The sequence below is a fragment of the Centrocercus urophasianus genome, unplaced genomic scaffold, assembly GCF_019232065.1.
Source record: "Centrocercus urophasianus isolate 14NV4802_14NV808 unplaced genomic scaffold, USGS_Curo_1.0 seq_10, whole genome shotgun sequence".
In the NCBI taxonomy this organism is placed as follows: Eukaryota; Metazoa; Chordata; class Aves; order Galliformes; family Phasianidae; genus Centrocercus; species Centrocercus urophasianus.
The window spans coordinates 70,405,028-70,422,451 of NW_024884142.1; the positions used below are offsets into that span (position 1 = coordinate 70,405,028).

Here is a 17,424-nt window from a genome sequence, read left to right on the forward strand (position 1 = left end):
AAGGATTTACAAGACGAAGTAGGTGGCTAAATAAGAGATATTCCACACACGCAGAAATACAAAATACATATAAACATATTTTGCAAGTTCAGTGATTTATTGGAAAAGCTTCTGGAAGACAAAATCGATTATCTTGTTTAAAAGACAGTTTTCTTCACCAAGTCTCAGAAAGACAACGGTACATCCAATTCCTGAGTGTTACACACTCACCAACTCAGGCATCAAACAGAAATCCTTATCCTACGCTACCAACTATTAGAGACAGCAATTTCGACATGCACACAAAGCATACTGCATTAACTGCAACAAATACTTTGTCCTGCAAATAAAGTTTTATTGTTCAGCATGCACTGACAACTATTTGCTGTGCAGCACAGGTCACAGCCTGTTTTGAAGACCAGACTCTGCTAACAACAGGCTCGTTTTAAGGGAACATTACTTTATAAACATAACTTACATGAACTGCCCTTCTATGGATTAGTACTAACCTCTAAAATCTGGACATTGGAATCTACTGTATCTAACTGAAGTCACAAGTACTGCATTTGAAAATATATTTACTGTGCCTCCTAACAGCATTCAAAGTCCTTCTCAAAGAACAAGGCAACACCTTGAGAACAACCACTGCGTCTGGCAAAGCCGGTACTGCAGGTCACTGCTGCAGCCAGCCAGCCTGACCTCTCTGCCAGCCTCCATAGACAGTTCCAAGTGGGACAACCCATTTGCAGTCAGTTGGATTTGCTTCTGGCAAGTCATGGAATGGTTTGGGGAAGGAACCTTAAAGATCATTCAGTTCCAACCCATGCCATGTGCAGACAGCTTCCCCTTGACTAGGTTGCTTAAAGCTCCACGCAGTGTGGCCACTCGCATCCCACCTGTTGGTCCTCTACAGCCCTGAGCACCTCTGGGGATGGGGCATCCACAGCTTCTCAGAGCAACCAGTTCTAGTGCCTCACAACCCCAAGTAAAGGGTTTCTTCCTTATATCCTTATAGGTCCAAACCTACACTTTTTAAAAATTTTAATCTCCCACCACACTTCCTGATGAAAAATTCTCTCTCCGTCTTTCCTGTTAGGCCCTCTTTAATAATTAATCATCATTTAGCAATGAAAACAGAACAAATTTCTGTACTGGGTACAGATGCTCCTGAGAGCAAAGAGCTCCACCTTTCCATCAACAGCCTGGCTTAGTTCAATTGCAATCATTTAACAACTGCATTTTACAAGCAACACATAATCTCAAACACTAAAATAGAGATGTTGGGCTGGTGAATAGTATCTTCTAAATGCCTTCAATGCCCAACTGCCTTGATAGGTGCCTTTGCAATACTGTGTTGCTGAACAAGAAAGGCAGAATGACCAGAGACATAATCAGGAGAAGAAATTTCAGGAGAGGAAGAACAAGACAGCCAGCTGATACATCTGAAAGGGCAGAAAAGGGAAGCAGCCAAGCAGAAAAATTATATTCCAGTCAAATACTTGATAAAGTAATGTGGGGATACGCTGTATAATGAACAAACCACCCAGCAAAGCACACATAGGAGATTAACAGACTAGATGGAAGCAGGAGATAAAATAGATATGAAAAGTAGATTGTACCTACCCAAAATGCTTTTCATATACCTGGATATAATGGGATATAATGTGTGTTCTTATTAATCTGTGTGTTGTGGTTTGTTTGTTTTTTTTTTCTTTTCCTGTCAATAATCATTACTTGCTTTAGAAAACAGGTAAGACAAGAAGATAAAGAAAAAAGGATATGAAACACACAATTTGCTTTCAGAGCCCTGAACTGGTATTTTTAATATAACAACAGTCTAATTCACTGTTTTCTTGAAAATAAGTTACTGGCACTAGGGGAAGGCATTATTTTTTTCCCCCTCTTGATTCTACTAGAAGTTAGTAATGGAAAAAATATTGAAAGAGAACACACCAGATTCCTGCCAGCACATCCCTCCAGCCTGCTCAAGTCCCTCTGACAGAGGCACAACCTGAATGTACCAGCCACTCCTCCCCATCTGGAGCACCACCAAACCTGCTGAGGATACACTGCCTCGTCATCCAGATCATTACAGAAAGTACTGATTTTCTTAATCATTACTTCAAAAACCCCAAGATAGCCTACTGTAAAACATCCACCTGGCTGATCCTTTGAGGGAGAACACTGATCCCAACAGCGCACACGGAATTAAAAAAAAAGAGCATGATTGTAGTGAATAAGCCATAAATCATTTTCAAAAATAAGCACTGACATCTGATAAATAAACCTGTGTGGTAAGTACGTTGTGATAACTAACACAGAATTTTGCAGCAGTTGCAAGATAAATTTGATGAAAAGAGTGAATGTGCATCTTCCAATAGAAAGGGTGACAGGATTTAAGGCTGATTCTCAATTGCATGCCCTCAGTCAGACCTTTATACAGTACACAGCATGGGCACTTATCAGCCCAGTGCCATCACAGACACAGCTTAAGCAATGCTCCAACACCTGGATCATTCCTGTAACTTCAAATTTAAACACACTGCAGCTATTTTAAACGCACATAGAAGCATGAGAAAATGATACATACAGCACCAAGCATGCCCACATTTCCTCTGGTAAGCCAACAGTAATTCGACATTTTTTTCCTAGACATCTGGCTCAGCCATATAGAACTAGAAAGATAAAGTCCAGAAGAGAATTATCAACAATATGCAGAGTGGTCTGATTATTAGAAAGTTTGATTAGCATTATTCTACCAAGTTAAATCAGTAACTATTGGGAAATTGGAACAGATGAATGCTTACTCACAAGAATCCTGTGACTAATTGAAGGCACAAGACATCTACTTTAAAGAAATACATTCAAGAATAACTGCATTCCTGGTCCTTCAAAAACAATGACAAGCACTCCTCCTGTCTATCAGAAACCAAATTAGTGTAAAATGTCCTGCTGCATGATCAGGAGTTAAACTGGAATCCAATCTTTCAGCTGCACCCCACACCCAAAGTGGCCTGTGTACACATCACCCAATTCACCACTTTCCTTTCACCACGGCTGCTTATGACTCAGAAACTCCATGAGCAATTCCTGAGGCCAGAAGTCCCAGACTCATGACAGGATTTTGAGTTAAGAGATTCCAGAAGGTGAGAGATTATATGCTCAAGTAGAATCATGTGCAGCCAAGTCAGAGTTCTGGGACATCAGTTCTGAATCATTTTTGAACCATTCAGGTTTCAAACGCAAAGTGTTATCTGCTTTCTGAAGAAAAAGCTCAAAACATGGTCAGTCACACGCAGCTGTGATTTCATAAACCGCTGCAGGTTCACTACCATGAGAGAGGCCTTGCTGCTGCCTCCCATCACTCCACCTGCATTGTGTTCAACTCCCCCATATTCCTGCAGCTCACCTTGCACTGACTGCAACGCCTGCAGGCAATACTTTACAAGCCAAGGTATTTTACTAAGCAGATTGGAAACTAACCTAGAAAAGTAAGTCGTTTTCTGTCAGGTTAAAGAGTTAACCAGGCCTGCTCTCAGCAAGCACAAAACCAGGCACAAGAAAGAAGGCAGGACAATGTAACAAGAATAGAGAGAGGGAATTAGCCTTCTCCATTTTATGGCAGCAAGCCATTATGCCTCATACACGTGTGAAATGATCTGTTCAGCTTGCAAGGAAAGCCAAAATAGTCTTTACCTTTAAGAAAAGACACTAACCAAGACAGTCAACTCATAACTCCATGTTTCACGTAAAGACTCACTAGATCAGGGGGGCTGGCAGCAGACAACAAGCATTATCTTTCATTCAGCCACCCGTGATAGCTAAAGGGATTTCAAGAAGCGTTGCTTGGCAATCAGAAAACAGACAACACTGCACAACATCACTCTGGTCACATTTCCTATAGAAAAAGAATAAAGAGTGGGAAGAAGCCAAAGAACATAAGACAAAGGCTAAAGAATCACAGAATGGCTTGGGTTGGAAGATCATCAAGTTCCAATCACCTGCCACAGGCAGGGCCAATAACCTCCAGATCAGGTTGCCCAAGGCCCCATCCAACCTGGTCTTTAACACCTCCAGAGACAGAACAACCACAACCTCTTTGGGCAGTCTGGTCCAGCATCTCACCGCTCCCTCTGTAAGGAACTTCCCCCGATATCTAATCTAAACCTTCCGTCCTTGAGCTTAAAACCATTCCCTCTTGTCCTATCACTGTCTACCCTTGTAAAAAGTTGATTCCCTTCCTATTTATAATCCCCTTTTAAATACTGAAATGCTGCAATGAAGCCTCCTCACGGCATTCTCTTCTCCAGGTTGAACAAGCCCAGCTCCCTCAGCTATGTGTTTTAGAGACAAACAACATCCACACACAAGGATGGCAATTTCAGAATTTTCTGAATTAGCATTGACAGCTTCCATGACATTTTCTCCAGAAAAACAGGAAGCAACTCAGAATATTGGAATAGAAAGAAAACACTTCCTGTGCTTCAGTAGTCAGGTTCAGCAAATTAGCACTTTGCCTTGTTTTACTCCCACAGAAAGAGAATTTAGTCAATGATTTAGCATCACTGAGATAGAGAATTTTTACCCTAATGTTTTAAGCAAAAACCCTACATTTAACTAAAAACCTAAATTTTATTCTAAAAAGCCACCAGTATAACAGGGACAGTCGATATCAGAATTCTAGAAACAGGGTAACTTCACAGAACCATTAACATCAAAAAAGGCTGCTAATCCAACCACCAACCTATCCCCACCATGCCCACTGATCTTGTCCCTCAGTGCCACATGCACACAGTTCTTGAACACCTCCAGGGTCAGTGACTGCACCACCTCCCCAGGCAGTCCGTCACAACACATTACCACCCTTTTTGAAAAGTTTTTCCTATTATCCATCCTGAACCTCCCTCCATGGCTAACTTGAGCCCATTCCCTCCCATCCTGTTGATAGTTATACGGGAGAAGAAGCCAACTTCCACCTCACCACAACCTCCCTTTCAGGTCATTGCACAGAGCGATAAGGTCTCCCCCGAGCCTTCGCTTCTCCAGACTGAACAATTCCAGTTCCTTCAGCTGCTCCTCATTAGACTTATGCTCCAGATCCATCCCGACAGCCTGCCTTATAGGGGCTGTGTGGATGCTCCACAAGCTCTGTGGAGCTCAAGGGAAGCTGAGAAGCACAGATCCCCAGGAGAAGGTGAGAAGAAGAGAGTTTCAGCCCTCTGTCCCAACAACCTCCAACAGCTAAAATCCTGTATCTGATGCAGACCACAGATCTGACTTCCCTTCTAAAGGGAAAAGCATAGGAAACCACACCATACTAGAGTGTCACAGCATGGCCAGCTCACCCAGATAACCACTATTCTCTAACATGACAATGCTTATCCAAGCACAACGGTTCCTTCTTTAACACTGCTAAGCCAAGTTCCTAAAGTCAGCCCTCGAATTACACTCTTCCCCCCTCCTTCTCAGGCAGGTGCAGGTGAGGACTGCCCCAGCAAAGAGCATGCTCAGCCTACCCAGCTCCCAGAGGACAGCTGGCGAGGTGCTCCCCAGCAAGGACTTCCCAAACACACTTTTTCACAAAGAGCGGCACTGACAGAATGAGTGGCACGAGAGTCCACAATGCTGGCAAACAGTCCTGGGTTTTTGGGGACTCTCTCATATCAGTTTAAGCATTCTGTTCACTGCACAAGTGGTGGGTGAAACAATACCACCCCAGAAAATGCCTATCACCACCAATTCTCTAGAACTGTAGCTAACAGCCTACCAGGTAGAACACACAAAATTAAGCAAAGCCTGATTAAGTTCATTTGGCTGTGTTACGAGAGCAATCTCGAGGTAAATCAGTGCAATATGGCAAACTGATGCAGAGGGCGTGAGGAGCTGTCCCTGCCTGGTCAGGTCACATCCGTGCCCCAATGCTTAGTAGCTGCCAGCCAGGGCCAGTGCAAGCACCTGCATGGATGGTACTCACCACATTTCACCACACATTTTGAGTAGGACTCAGCACTCCCTAAATTTCACATTATTTTACTACACACAATCTAGAAAGGAGGTATTAGACCCAAAAGACAGACACCGTGCTTCTCTGTGCTGGCAGAAGCTTCAGCCCTGGAGTCACAGCTTATGAAGAAATCAGGCACTTTAGCCTAAGTCAGCAACTCAGCAGCGTGATGTGCGCCCCGTGCACCAACCCAGGGCCGCAAAACGCTCAGCACCACGCCCGGGAAAGTTGGTGTGTCAAAGAGCGAGGGGACGGCGCAGGTCAGGGAGGAGCCGACCCTCGGGGGCTCGCTTCGCCGCCGGTTCTGCTCCCCTCATTGCTCCCAATGGGGAGCCAACTTCCCACCCCCTCCTAGGAAATCGCACCCAGAGAGAGGGGCGGAGAGGGTGGGAAGAGAGAAGGAGAAAAAAAAAAAAAAAAAGAAAAGCGAGGGAAGGGGAAAGGAGGGCCGGCCTCTCCCGAGACGCACTGAAAGCGGGAGGCGCGGAGCGGCCCGCACGGGCACAGGAGAGCCATCGGCCGCCCCCTCGGCTGCCCCCTCAGCCTCCCGCCGCCGCCCCCACACGCTGCCCAGGCCTCACCGCCCGCCTCCCGCCTCCCGCCACGGTCGGGCCACGTGCGGCGCGGCCCGGGGGTCACTTACATAATTACATAAGGTCCGCGCCCCGCCGCGGCCTACCACCCGGAAAGCGCCCGGTACCTGCCGCCGGGGGGCGGGCAACGCCACCTCCGCTTCCAACCCGCGCAGCCGCCGCCGCCGCCGCCGCCGCCGCCCGCCCCCTGCCCGCCGCGGCCCGTTTTCCCCGTACGTGCCGATGAGGGCGGCGGCATCTCCCGCAGCGGTTAGAGCGGCCTCCACCTGCCCCGTTCGGCCCACCCGCCTGCGCCGCCCTCCTTGCCTGCGCAACCGCGCGCGCACCCCACTCGCCTCGGCTCCGCGCCCCTCCCCCGCGCACGGCACCCACCTCGCTCGCTCACCCGCCGCGCCGGAGGCGGGGCGGGACAGAGGGGGGGAGCGGGGGGCGGAAATCTCGCGATGACTGTCTCCGCTGTCGCGGGAATTTTCAAATTCGCGGAACCGCGGCCCGGGCGGCGGCCGTCTGCGCACTACGTGTCCCGGCGTACCGTTGCGCGGCCACTTCCGCTCCCTAAGCCGGCTTCCTTCCGCCGCGGGGCACGCCGGGAAACGTAGTTCCCCACCTCCATTTTGTCTCGGGCACTTGCCGCAACCGCAGCTTCCTGGCAGCAGGCAAGACGGGCGATCCCCGCCACGGCAACACGGCCTGCTGAGTGCGCGCGACAGTTCACCTTTAGCACTGATGGGGAGTCCGTCATGGAGGTCACACCGAGCCGGGATCTGAGGGCTGCCCCATCTGTGTGTACCTCTCTGACCTCCCGACCAACTCGAGCATCCTCCTGCTGCCCACAGTCGGCCTCGGGAGCTGGGCCCTCCGGTTCTGCAAGCTGAGCATGGAGAGTGAACTCTGTGCTAAGAGCTTTGGCGCCTGTCCATGGGCTTGTGCCAGCACAGCTGTATCAGCAACAGCTGCAGTGTTAGCAATGTCACTGAGAAGTGTAGGAGCAACTAAATTGCAGTGAAACTCGAGCTGGTACCGGGATGTGAGCTGTCTGCTACCCCAGCAGTTCTGCATTAAAGCCCACACTAGAGCAATCAGAATGAGGTTTACGCCGGGAACCATTGCCAGTAACAAAATGCTCGTAAGAGGACTGTAGTTTTGTAAATAAATGTGTTTCCAGGCAGTGCTTGAGTTTCAGTTTCTAGTTTATTGCGTTCATTGATTTTACTTGATTACAGAGGTCTGCATGGCAAGGAAGCAAAAAAGAAATAATGCTAGTGATTGGAGTTATTTAAAAATAGATTAATTCTAGACACTAGATACTTTTTTTAGTCTAAATAAATACCCAAATGGCAGCACAAATGGACATTCCTTTCCAGATAGAAACCATGACTATCACACGCATTTCCCACTGAAGTGAAGGCAGCTGGAGGTACTTAATTATATAAAGCTCTATCTTTACAACTGTGACGATGCTGCTTGTTTGTATTGGTTTTCCAAAATGATTTATGACCTTCTTCCCATCTACTTTGCGCCACAAGCTACGTGTCTCCACCACATTGGCAAAGATGCTTATTTACCCTTTCAGATTTCTCCTCTTGGAGGTAGAACATCAGCCACATGAGGAGAAGGAAGTATCTGCACTTATAAAATTCTAGTTCATGACCTTAGATGGTCTGGATGTTGTTTCAGTTAGGATAAGAAGATGATAGTAGATTAAAACATCTCTTGAGCAGCACTTTCTGTTCAACGAATGAATGAACTCCCATTTTCCTGTAGTGAGCAAGAATTAGATGGCAGAAGATATGTTCAAACCCCTTCCCAATCATCAATTGCTTCCACAACCTCCACATTTTTCTTAAGGTAGCCAAGAGCAACGTGCTTTGTTCTTTTTTCATATGGATTTAAATATCTATCATCCTGCAGAAAGACAGTTTTTAATCAATCTGCATGTGCCTGTTCACTACGTGCTACTACTTTTATACCAGCTACCATTAGGGCTCAATTTCTTCTATACTTAATAAAAAGAAATCCATTAGCCCTTCCAGATTCAACAGAGCCTAATGCAGTCACTAACACACTTAAATGGCAGCTTCCTCATTTCTTTTATTCCAGTGTTTTGTTGCTGTCAGAATTTGAATGAAGCTCGTTGAACTCAAGGGAGTGCCTGTAGTCTGCTTTTTCATCTGTCAGTTTAAATTGATGGACTAATTATTCTGTTTTCAACTTTAAAAGCAAAAGGCTGGAATTCTGATCTTTGGCATTTTAACAGATTTTTCACTTTCATGCTATTTTTGCTCCGACTCACATAGTATCCTCCCCAAAGAGGTTTGTTACACAGCACGTTTGAGATCATTTCCATTACATTTTACAAATTGTCTGGAAAATACCAGAGCTATCAAGTGTCATTCTAGCAGTTTGATACCTATCTTTTTGCTTGTACTCCTAAAATACTCCTAAAACAATAAATGTGAAAATCAGAATACAAGTCAATTCCTGCTTTAAACCATGCTTAAAGTTCCTGTTCAATATATATGCAATGGATTTTGAAGAAAATCAGCTAAACTTTGAGATTAATATTTAAACAGAAGAAAACATGTTCAGAAAGGTTGACTGAAGCAAAAAACAAACCAACAACCAGGTAATCAGCACTGAAAAATCTTACCTGAGATTCCAATATACTCGTTCAGAACAAAAGCCGTTCCCCATCACAGCAAGAAATCCTCAGGAGTCTCTTTAAGGACAGACTTTTATTTGACTTAAATTCAGCAGAAAAAAACTCTCTGTATGAAACACTTGCACTGAACACTCTCAAAGATGTCTTTGCAACCACCCCCAGGCATATGATTAGAGTAAGGCTCAAGACACCCACCAATTTCTTCACTTCCTCTTTTCCAGGAGAGGAAGCACTTGCTGATTTCCAAAACTGTTCTGGTAACTGCCTCTTCACCCTCCATCTGTCTGGGTTTTAAAGGGGTAAGGTATTTAGCTGCAGATTGCCCTTTAATTTTATTGAGAAAACATACAGTAAAAAACAAAGATGGTCAACATAAATGAAGGTTACACTGTTAGTCACAGAGAGGGTGGAAAGTAAGTATTAAAGAAAAAGGGCGAGTCTAATGCTATCTCTTGGAGTGTAGGTATCGTATCATGGTCAAAATATTCTTATGTTAAAGTAGGCATCATCAGATATTAATAAACAAATCTGCAGTGCTACCAGGAAGTAGCAGGATCATCAAAGGAGTATCAGATACATTCAGTTTCTCACAGCGTCCTATACAATGAGCAGCATACGTTATCCCCGAATTACAGCTGCTTCTCTTAAGATTAAGACTCCCATTCCTCATGTTGTCATGCAAATGCCAATCACGTTTCAGTGGTTGCTGTTGCTATTTTTAATATACTAGTTTGTAACATGGGTTGTGGATGAGGACCTCACCATGCTAGCATGCAAGTAGCGTGGAAGAATTGAGGATCATCAAGTCCCAATCCTGGCTTCTCACAGGATCACCCGTAGAACAGTCTGGCTCCTGACACAGTGTGTGAGCTGGTGTGTGGCCAGATCAAAAGCACAACAAGCCAGCAGGACGGCGTTTGTCCAGCACAAGAGCCTGATCCTTGTCAAGTGTTTTTGTGGGCAGCGAGAAAAGGGAGAATTTTGCAGGTGTGTTGGTTTTGCAGGTGTGTGCAAACTACTCCTTGCAAACATTGCAGGGCATCACGAAGTCTGTATGGCGATATATGGGAGTGTCCCAAAGTGGCTGTATCATGGGCTGATGGGTGATGGCAAGACTGGCTGTTTGTTCTGTGTGAGAGGCTTCACACGAGACAGGTGGAGCTGGGATGAACTACAAAAGATCTTGAAAATGAGGAGCAGCAGCTCTTATTTAATCTCTGGGGAGAAATGCAAGGAAAGGGCTGGCAACACGAAAAGAGTGTCCTTCACAGAAGTGTGATCATGTGCAGAACAAATCTGCATTTGTTGGAAAGGCACTTTTGTACTCGTAGCAAGCATGGTTTAAAGCAGTAACACAGATTCCTGTCAAAAGTTTTTGCAGAGAACAAACACTGCAAGGCTTATACATGGTGTGAATAAGGACACAGGAGAGTTTTGGAGTTAAAATGTCTCAGCTGTAGAATTGCAGCAGAAGACTGTTGACTTGCAGCACTGTGATGAAGTGATCTGTTGTAGCCACGCTTGGGCTGGGACTTGTAGTGATGCTCACGTGGAGACCAGCATCAGGGAGGTCATGTTGAAAGAAGGCCTTAAATTCCAGCAGCAGTAAAGTTAGCTGAGCATGGGGCAGAGGCTGGGCAAGAGGGCAGGAGCTGCAGGAGAACTATGGGCTCTTCTGGCCTTCTCTGAAACTTGAGGATAAGGGAAGTGCATGGTGGTGGAAAGAAAATGTGGGAAGAGTTGTTATTGAGGCAGGGGGGAGTGGAGGCATTTGTAAGCAATGAAGAGGATTAGCAGATGCATTCACTGAAATGCTGAGGAGCCAGTGGAGGGTGAGAGATTAGAGAGAAAATGAGAGAGAGGCAATTCAGGAGCTGAGAGAGGGTGGAACCAGGAGCAAGCAGGGGTGGTAGGGACAAAAACATCCGAGAGGGCTATAAGTCAGTGGCACAGAAAAGTCAGAAGCACAGAATTGCAGGGCACAAGTAGGAGTGGGTGTGAAACAGTGGTGGGAAGCAGGGGTCCAATGTTGAAACACTGGAAGAAAGCAGCAGGATCCTGTGCAAATGAAGAGGGACGGAAGGGAGGGGGGGAAGCAGCAGCTGAGGCTCTTGCAAATTGAAATTGTTTGGCCAAGCTGGAAAAGTTGGGCTGCTTGGTCTGTGAGATTGCATGCAGTTTAAATTGTTCAAAACCTATTGGACAAGCTGTATTTCAAAGGTAATCTTCTTTAGCTAGCTCAGTGATTGACAAATCTAATTGCCAGGGCTGCACAGGGAATGAGCAGGTCACCTCTGCAGCAGCACCACAGCACCTGAACAGGGCCCACAGACCTTTGAGCCTCGCGCTGAGACTGGGAGAGCTGGGAAGGAGTGCAAAGGTGGATGTGAGCTGCAAATGTGTGCTCAGTTGTATTTTTTTCAAGCCACTGAGCAAAGCAGACAGTAACATTCCCTGCAAGCTCTTAGTTGAGGCTTGCAGCCTGAAATTTTCAGTAACCTTTACCAAAATTAAGCAAATCCTCACATACAGAAGGCTTTGTTTAAAAGTACAGTTCAGACTGTACTTAAAGGTGAATAAAAAAAAAAAAAAGCTTTGGAAATGTAGTCATTATTTCCAAACACAGGATTGTCTGTAAACTCAGAAAGCTCAGAGCTGTTATCTAGGCATGTAATTACAAAGAGACAAGTTCATAAACAAGAATTAAATATAATTTAATTCCACCCTTCAGTAATGACATAGGAGGAAACTGTTTCTTCCTGTATGTACCTAATATACCCTCTGTCTTTAAAGCTAAATGTTAAAACACCTCAGTGGTACTTCGGTTACATAGCAGACAGGAGTTTGGTTGGTTGAGGAGTATCATTGTGAACTGAGAATGTAATTGTTTCAACTGAGAGTTTCTTGATTTCTTCTCTTTCAGAGATCATAAGATAATATAATCATAGGCTCATTAAGGTTGGAAAAGACCTCTCAGATCATCTAGTCCAATCACCAGTGTATTCCCACCATGCCCACTAACCATACCCCCCCAGTGCCACATCAGTTCCTGAACATCTCCATGGATGGTGAGTCCACCACCTCCTTGGGCTGCCCATTCCAGTGTCTCACCACTCTTTCTGAGAATAAATTCTAATTCCCAACCCAGACCTCCTCTGCTGCAACTTCAAGCCATTACATTTCATCCTATCAACAAGATGAGTCCTAAGATTCATCTTCATTTAACTTTTTGGATTTGGAATGTGAGACTCTACTAATTACTTCTGTAAATTTTATAGATATTCTCAACCTTTCATTCTACTTTATCTTTCATTGGGAAGAAATAGTTTATATTTTTCCTTGAAAATGATACTAACTTAATTGTAGGGCGTTACTACCAATGCACGTTAAAAACATTAATTAGTGCTTCTGAACATCAAACCTAAAGTGATTAGAAACTTAATGGAGCAAAAGCAGTGTCTCAGCATCTCTTCTGTTCTCCACCGGAGTGGCAGTAATTTAATATAGCGAGAGGCACTCCGGAATTTCTGAGGGAAAGAGGAAATTAAATGGTGACTGGAACTGCAGCTACTAACACATTGTGCAGCTGCTAGAAAAGAGTGTGAAAGAAGTGCCTGCGTTTCAGTTCAAGTAGAAAAGCGGATCTTTTGAGATCCAGAAGACTGAGCAGCACGCCATGCAGCGGTCGCATTTTGGTGTCCTCTGTGTAAAACATTGCCTCCAGACAGCCAGAGGTATTCCCAGCTGCTTCTGGCTGGGTCAGCATTTCCTCTGGATTTGTGCTGCACCCAACTCGGCATGGAGACAGGTGACTCCAGCATACTGCTCAGGGCTCAACCCACTTCCCCACATTTGAGAGAGATTACTGTCTCTAGATTATGGTCTTATCTACCTTTTGCCATGTGACAGATGAGGATCTTGGTTGGGTGCCCATCAGCCCGTTTTCCTCCAGCTGTACTGACTGATCCGTAAGTCTGACTGCCCACCCTGTTGGCCCTGGGCCTTATATGACCCCAGCTCCAAGAAATGGCAGGGGTCACCTGGGCTCCCCAGTCACTGAAGCACTGAGGTGGCATGTCGGGAAGCTTTGTGGATCCCTCACCACCCAGGGGAGACAGCAGGAATTTCTCATTGGAGCGCCTGGCTCTCTCCTCTGGCATTAGAGGGAACCCAGGCAAAACACAGGGAAAGGCATATTGCTTGCAGGCAGCCACCAGGTGCTGGGAGGAATCATGCTGGGAGGGATCTCGCTGTTCATCATGGTTGGGTAGCTGCTGTTCTTGCACCCTGCTTAACATGCAGCCAACTACACCTCCCTGAAGCAAGAATCTCTCATGTGCTGTGCTTGTTGGGCTGCTCTGAGACCTTCCAATTACCTGTACTGATCATAAAAGAAAGGCAAGGTCGCTCCCCAGACTCAGGAGTTTCTAATTATATATCCCAGTACTTACAGAGAAGTTCATGACCTGCGTTCGTTTACACTTTCTTTTATGTCTGCTTCCAGGTTCTTGCAGGTAAAGATAGGTGGCTGCTGAAACATGTCTGAAGGGATTGGCAGATCAAAACAAAGGACGGGTAAGCTGTGCCAGAGCAGCTGCACTGTGTACCAGATAATTTGCAGCATATGTTCCTTTCTTTTCAGCTTACTGTCAGCTGACTGCACAAGAAGTTCCCGAGTTCTCCATCAGCCTTTCACTTCCCCGCCATTTAGATAACTGATGTACCTTTTGATGTGACACGAAGATCACACAGCAGAAGGATCCGCAGCTCAGCTGTGGATGTTCAGCAGTAGTGCTCAGTTTGTGTTGCACAGCTTGAGAAAATTAGCGTTTGGGTTTATGGTGTAAACAGTGGATTCTCTTATGCACGGGAAAGGAACAGAAGATCCTGGATAGCATGTGTGCAATGTGGCTGAATTAATTGTCCTGTTTAAGCATGAAGGTTTTTCTGTGCATGGTTTTGCTTGTAAATCTCAATAGCCATTAGTTCCTAAATCAAGCTTTCCCAAACAACAGAATTTATTTGGATTTGAGGTTGAATTTCTGGTCTGTTAGGGCTCCATCAAACCCTCATTGTTGCTCACACTAAAACGAAACAAGAATGGGCTTGTGCAAAATAAATACATAAATAAACAAAAAGAAAGTCCTAAAGAGCAAGGTCTCAAAATCTAAAAATCTAACTTGAAGATGGTTTCCTCTTGATTTTTGCTACAGACGGATCTTTACACTCTATTCATGCAGTGCAGTAGCTACAGGCAGTACACTGAAGCTGAGAAGTGGACTGCTGTGCTGAGGTGCTGCAAAGCAGCCTGCAGATGTTTTCTCCAATAAACACTCCAATCATTAAGTGGGATTTTGTCCTCTCGTTGGCACCAAAGTCACTCTGCTGTCTGCAGTTCATTATCGCATTGCAAACACAGTATGCGTAAGGTTGTTTATACAGTGTTCAAATTTGGAATGCCCTAATTTAGCATAACTCGAGCTGGGAAGAAATCAAGTTGAGATGGCTGGTATTAGGCATTTTCATGGGTGGTTACTGTGTCCATGTGCGACTTTAGGTCGAAATGCCAAAAAGTGTAAATGAGAAAACTTGCAGCAACCAAATCCAAACTTGTGTAGCAAAAACCTGAATGCTGGAAAATGCAAATGTAGAAAGAAAATAGATCATGCTGGCTCCTTTTCATAGGGAATGTAGTCATATGTTAAGTGACTGTCAAGTAGAGGTTTTTAAGAAGCATGCAACATCCTCCCTCAGCAGACAAAGCAAGCTCTTCCTCGCAGCACAGAGGAGACCACAGGATATCCATGTTTCCACAAACTGCCTGCAACAAGCTGATTCCTGAATATGCCTGAGAGTATGAGTAATTTCCCTGCGCAGGTAAGCTTTAATGTCAATGTACCCAGCTGTGTGAGCAATGCTGCTGAGTGAGAGCAACAAATAAGTTTGCCAGCACAGCAAGTACAGTGTCTAATTTATTGCTGCGTGGGCTGTCTGAGTAGCTCAGCCCAGCAGGCTTTTATTCTGCCAGATGCCCATCATCTCCCGAGAAGTGCTAACACACCTCATTTGTCAGCGGGTGCTTGATTCCATGCAGAAAGTGATCAGCACCTTGTTGGGATCTGTCTGCATCAGGATGGATACAAGCTATCCATCCTGATGCAGACATAGTGAACACAAAGCTGATGCCCTTGAGAGAGCCACTGTGACCTCTGATGTGAGCAATTTAGAGGAGGAGACATCACTCAGTCTGCTGAATCTGCTCATTAGCTGCTGGAACAAAGATTTACTGTGAATAAATTGTCCTTTCAGCTTTTCCCTCTCTACTATTTGAAAGATAGAAAATGTGTTTCTGGAAGTGGCGCTTTGGATATTATCCAGGTGCCACCAGCTCTGGGGTCTCCCCAGTTGGCCATCAAGTGTGGAGTAATGCCCAGCTGGGCTCCAAGAGAGGTGCTGGAGGTTAGCCCCTATGTTTTGCTCTCCAGCCTGCATTCACCAGTTGGTTTGTGCTGTGCCCAATGCTTGGGGCAACAGACAGGGGCACTGCATCACCTGTGCTGGGCTGTGCTGTGCTCCTTTGCCCAGGCTTCATGGGGGCTGCCCAGGGAGGAGGCTTGTGTGTAACACTGGCTATATAAAAAAAAATAAAAAATCTGACTGCAGGTTTCTGTGTGGTGTCCCCATCCCTTCAGCTTATCTGCTGCTGCAGGATGGAGTGCTGAGCCCCTCTTTCTTCTGGGTGTACTTGTCTAAAAAAATCAGAGTCAACAAGTTTTATCTTGATGTGCCAGCTAAGATCAGCGTCCTGTTTCATGAGGCTCCATACAAGGACAGGATTATATTCAATCTGCCTTGCAAAGTGCTTGCAACTTGATGAACTGGAAGGGAAAGAGCTACAACAAGAAGTGCCTTGTCAAAATTCCCCCCAGGAATTTCGCAGAGCCTGAAGCATTGACCAGGTATCCCAGTTCCTGCTGTCACATGCTCAATTAGGCTTGCTCCAAGGCAGGTAGCAGGTGGATCTCTGTCTTTATTGCTAGCAGTGGCTGCTGCCTCTTAAGAAATGTGCTCAGAATGCATACTGCTGAATTAAATATGCATTGGAGGAGCTGCTAGCCCCTGGCTGACTAGCACTTTATCCAAGGAACAGCTCCAGCAGCAGCTGCTCTTTCTGGATGATTAACATCACCTTCCTGTAATTTTGCAAAGCTAACAACGTATATGGGTCTGTCCAAGAGTCAAATGGCATCATTGACTTCTAGTCTAAATTTGCCACTGATTGCAACAGAGAATTCTACCTAAAAACAAGCACTGTGATTTGGCCCTGCCTTTGAAGTATAAGGATTTTCAAACCCTAAGAGACTAATCCAGTATTCTACTCTCACTTTCTGCAAAGAGAACAAATCACTGGATTCTACCCAGTCATTTTCACATCAGGATCGTAACTTTTGGTGGAATGACAAATGACACTGCTATAGTATGCATGCTAGCAGAGTTTCTCTCAGCTGAAATTAAACCATGGGGGTGGGAGCCCTCCTCCCAAGCCCCCTGTCCTTCTGAGTGAATGTGACCTGACCCAAAGTGGCATGGATTATGTTAGTTCCTTGAATATGTGATAGATCCTAGCTGTTCCGCAGCTTCCACTTATGTATCAAAATCAGCTCCCCATAAAGGAGGATTAGGTTTAGAATTTGCTTTTGTCTGTTACCTGTTAGGTCTGCCAGGAAAGAAAAAAAAAACTATTGTAATCAAGAAGCATAACCCCAGAGAGTGATACATTTCATCCCTGTGCATGTACTCAGAAGTATGTGCTTAAGGTTTCTGTTGTGGTTAACCTGCTGCATTTTTAATAAGGATATTCAAAACCCTCTGTCGCAGTCTATCTCCTTTAAGACTATTTTGCACTTAGGTGATTCAAATTGTTTCAGCACACCCTGCAGCATTTTCAGGCAGCACCAAGATGCAACACGATGTACCAGTGAGATAAGCCAGGGGACAAAGGTGAGGTCATCAGAAGAAAGAGGAGAGAACAAGCAACAAAACTACAGAGGTTATATATGTGTTAAAATCCCACAGTTAACCAAGGGAAATCGGAGCTTGGCTGCAAATAATAAAGAAAAAATCAGAGCTGAGTCGTTCCCTATACTGAGAAGATGACTTTCTCCTGTAATAGATAGTGATGAGAA

At 45.3% G+C, this 17,424-nt stretch overlaps 1 protein-coding gene across 7 annotated transcripts in view; it reads right to left on the reverse strand.

Annotated features, from left to right (window-relative positions):
* AHCTF1 (AT-hook containing transcription factor 1) overlaps window positions 1-9,371 on the reverse strand; it is a 55,450-nt gene extending 46,079 nt beyond the window's left edge. For 3 of the 7 annotated variants that reach the window (XM_042823546.1, XM_042823502.1, XM_042823556.1), the window contains exon 1: window positions 6,949-7,049. The gene's annotated coding sequence lies outside the window, so the exon portion shown is untranslated. Of the gene's footprint in view, window positions 1-1,932; window positions 1,952-6,626; window positions 6,691-6,796; window positions 6,878-6,948; window positions 7,050-9,226 lie in introns of those variants that run through there. The other 4 variants (XM_042823528.1, XM_042823510.1, XM_042823519.1 and 1 more) reach the window with 4 other exon arrangements.
* Between the last annotated feature and the right edge of the window lie 8,053 nt (window positions 9,372-17,424).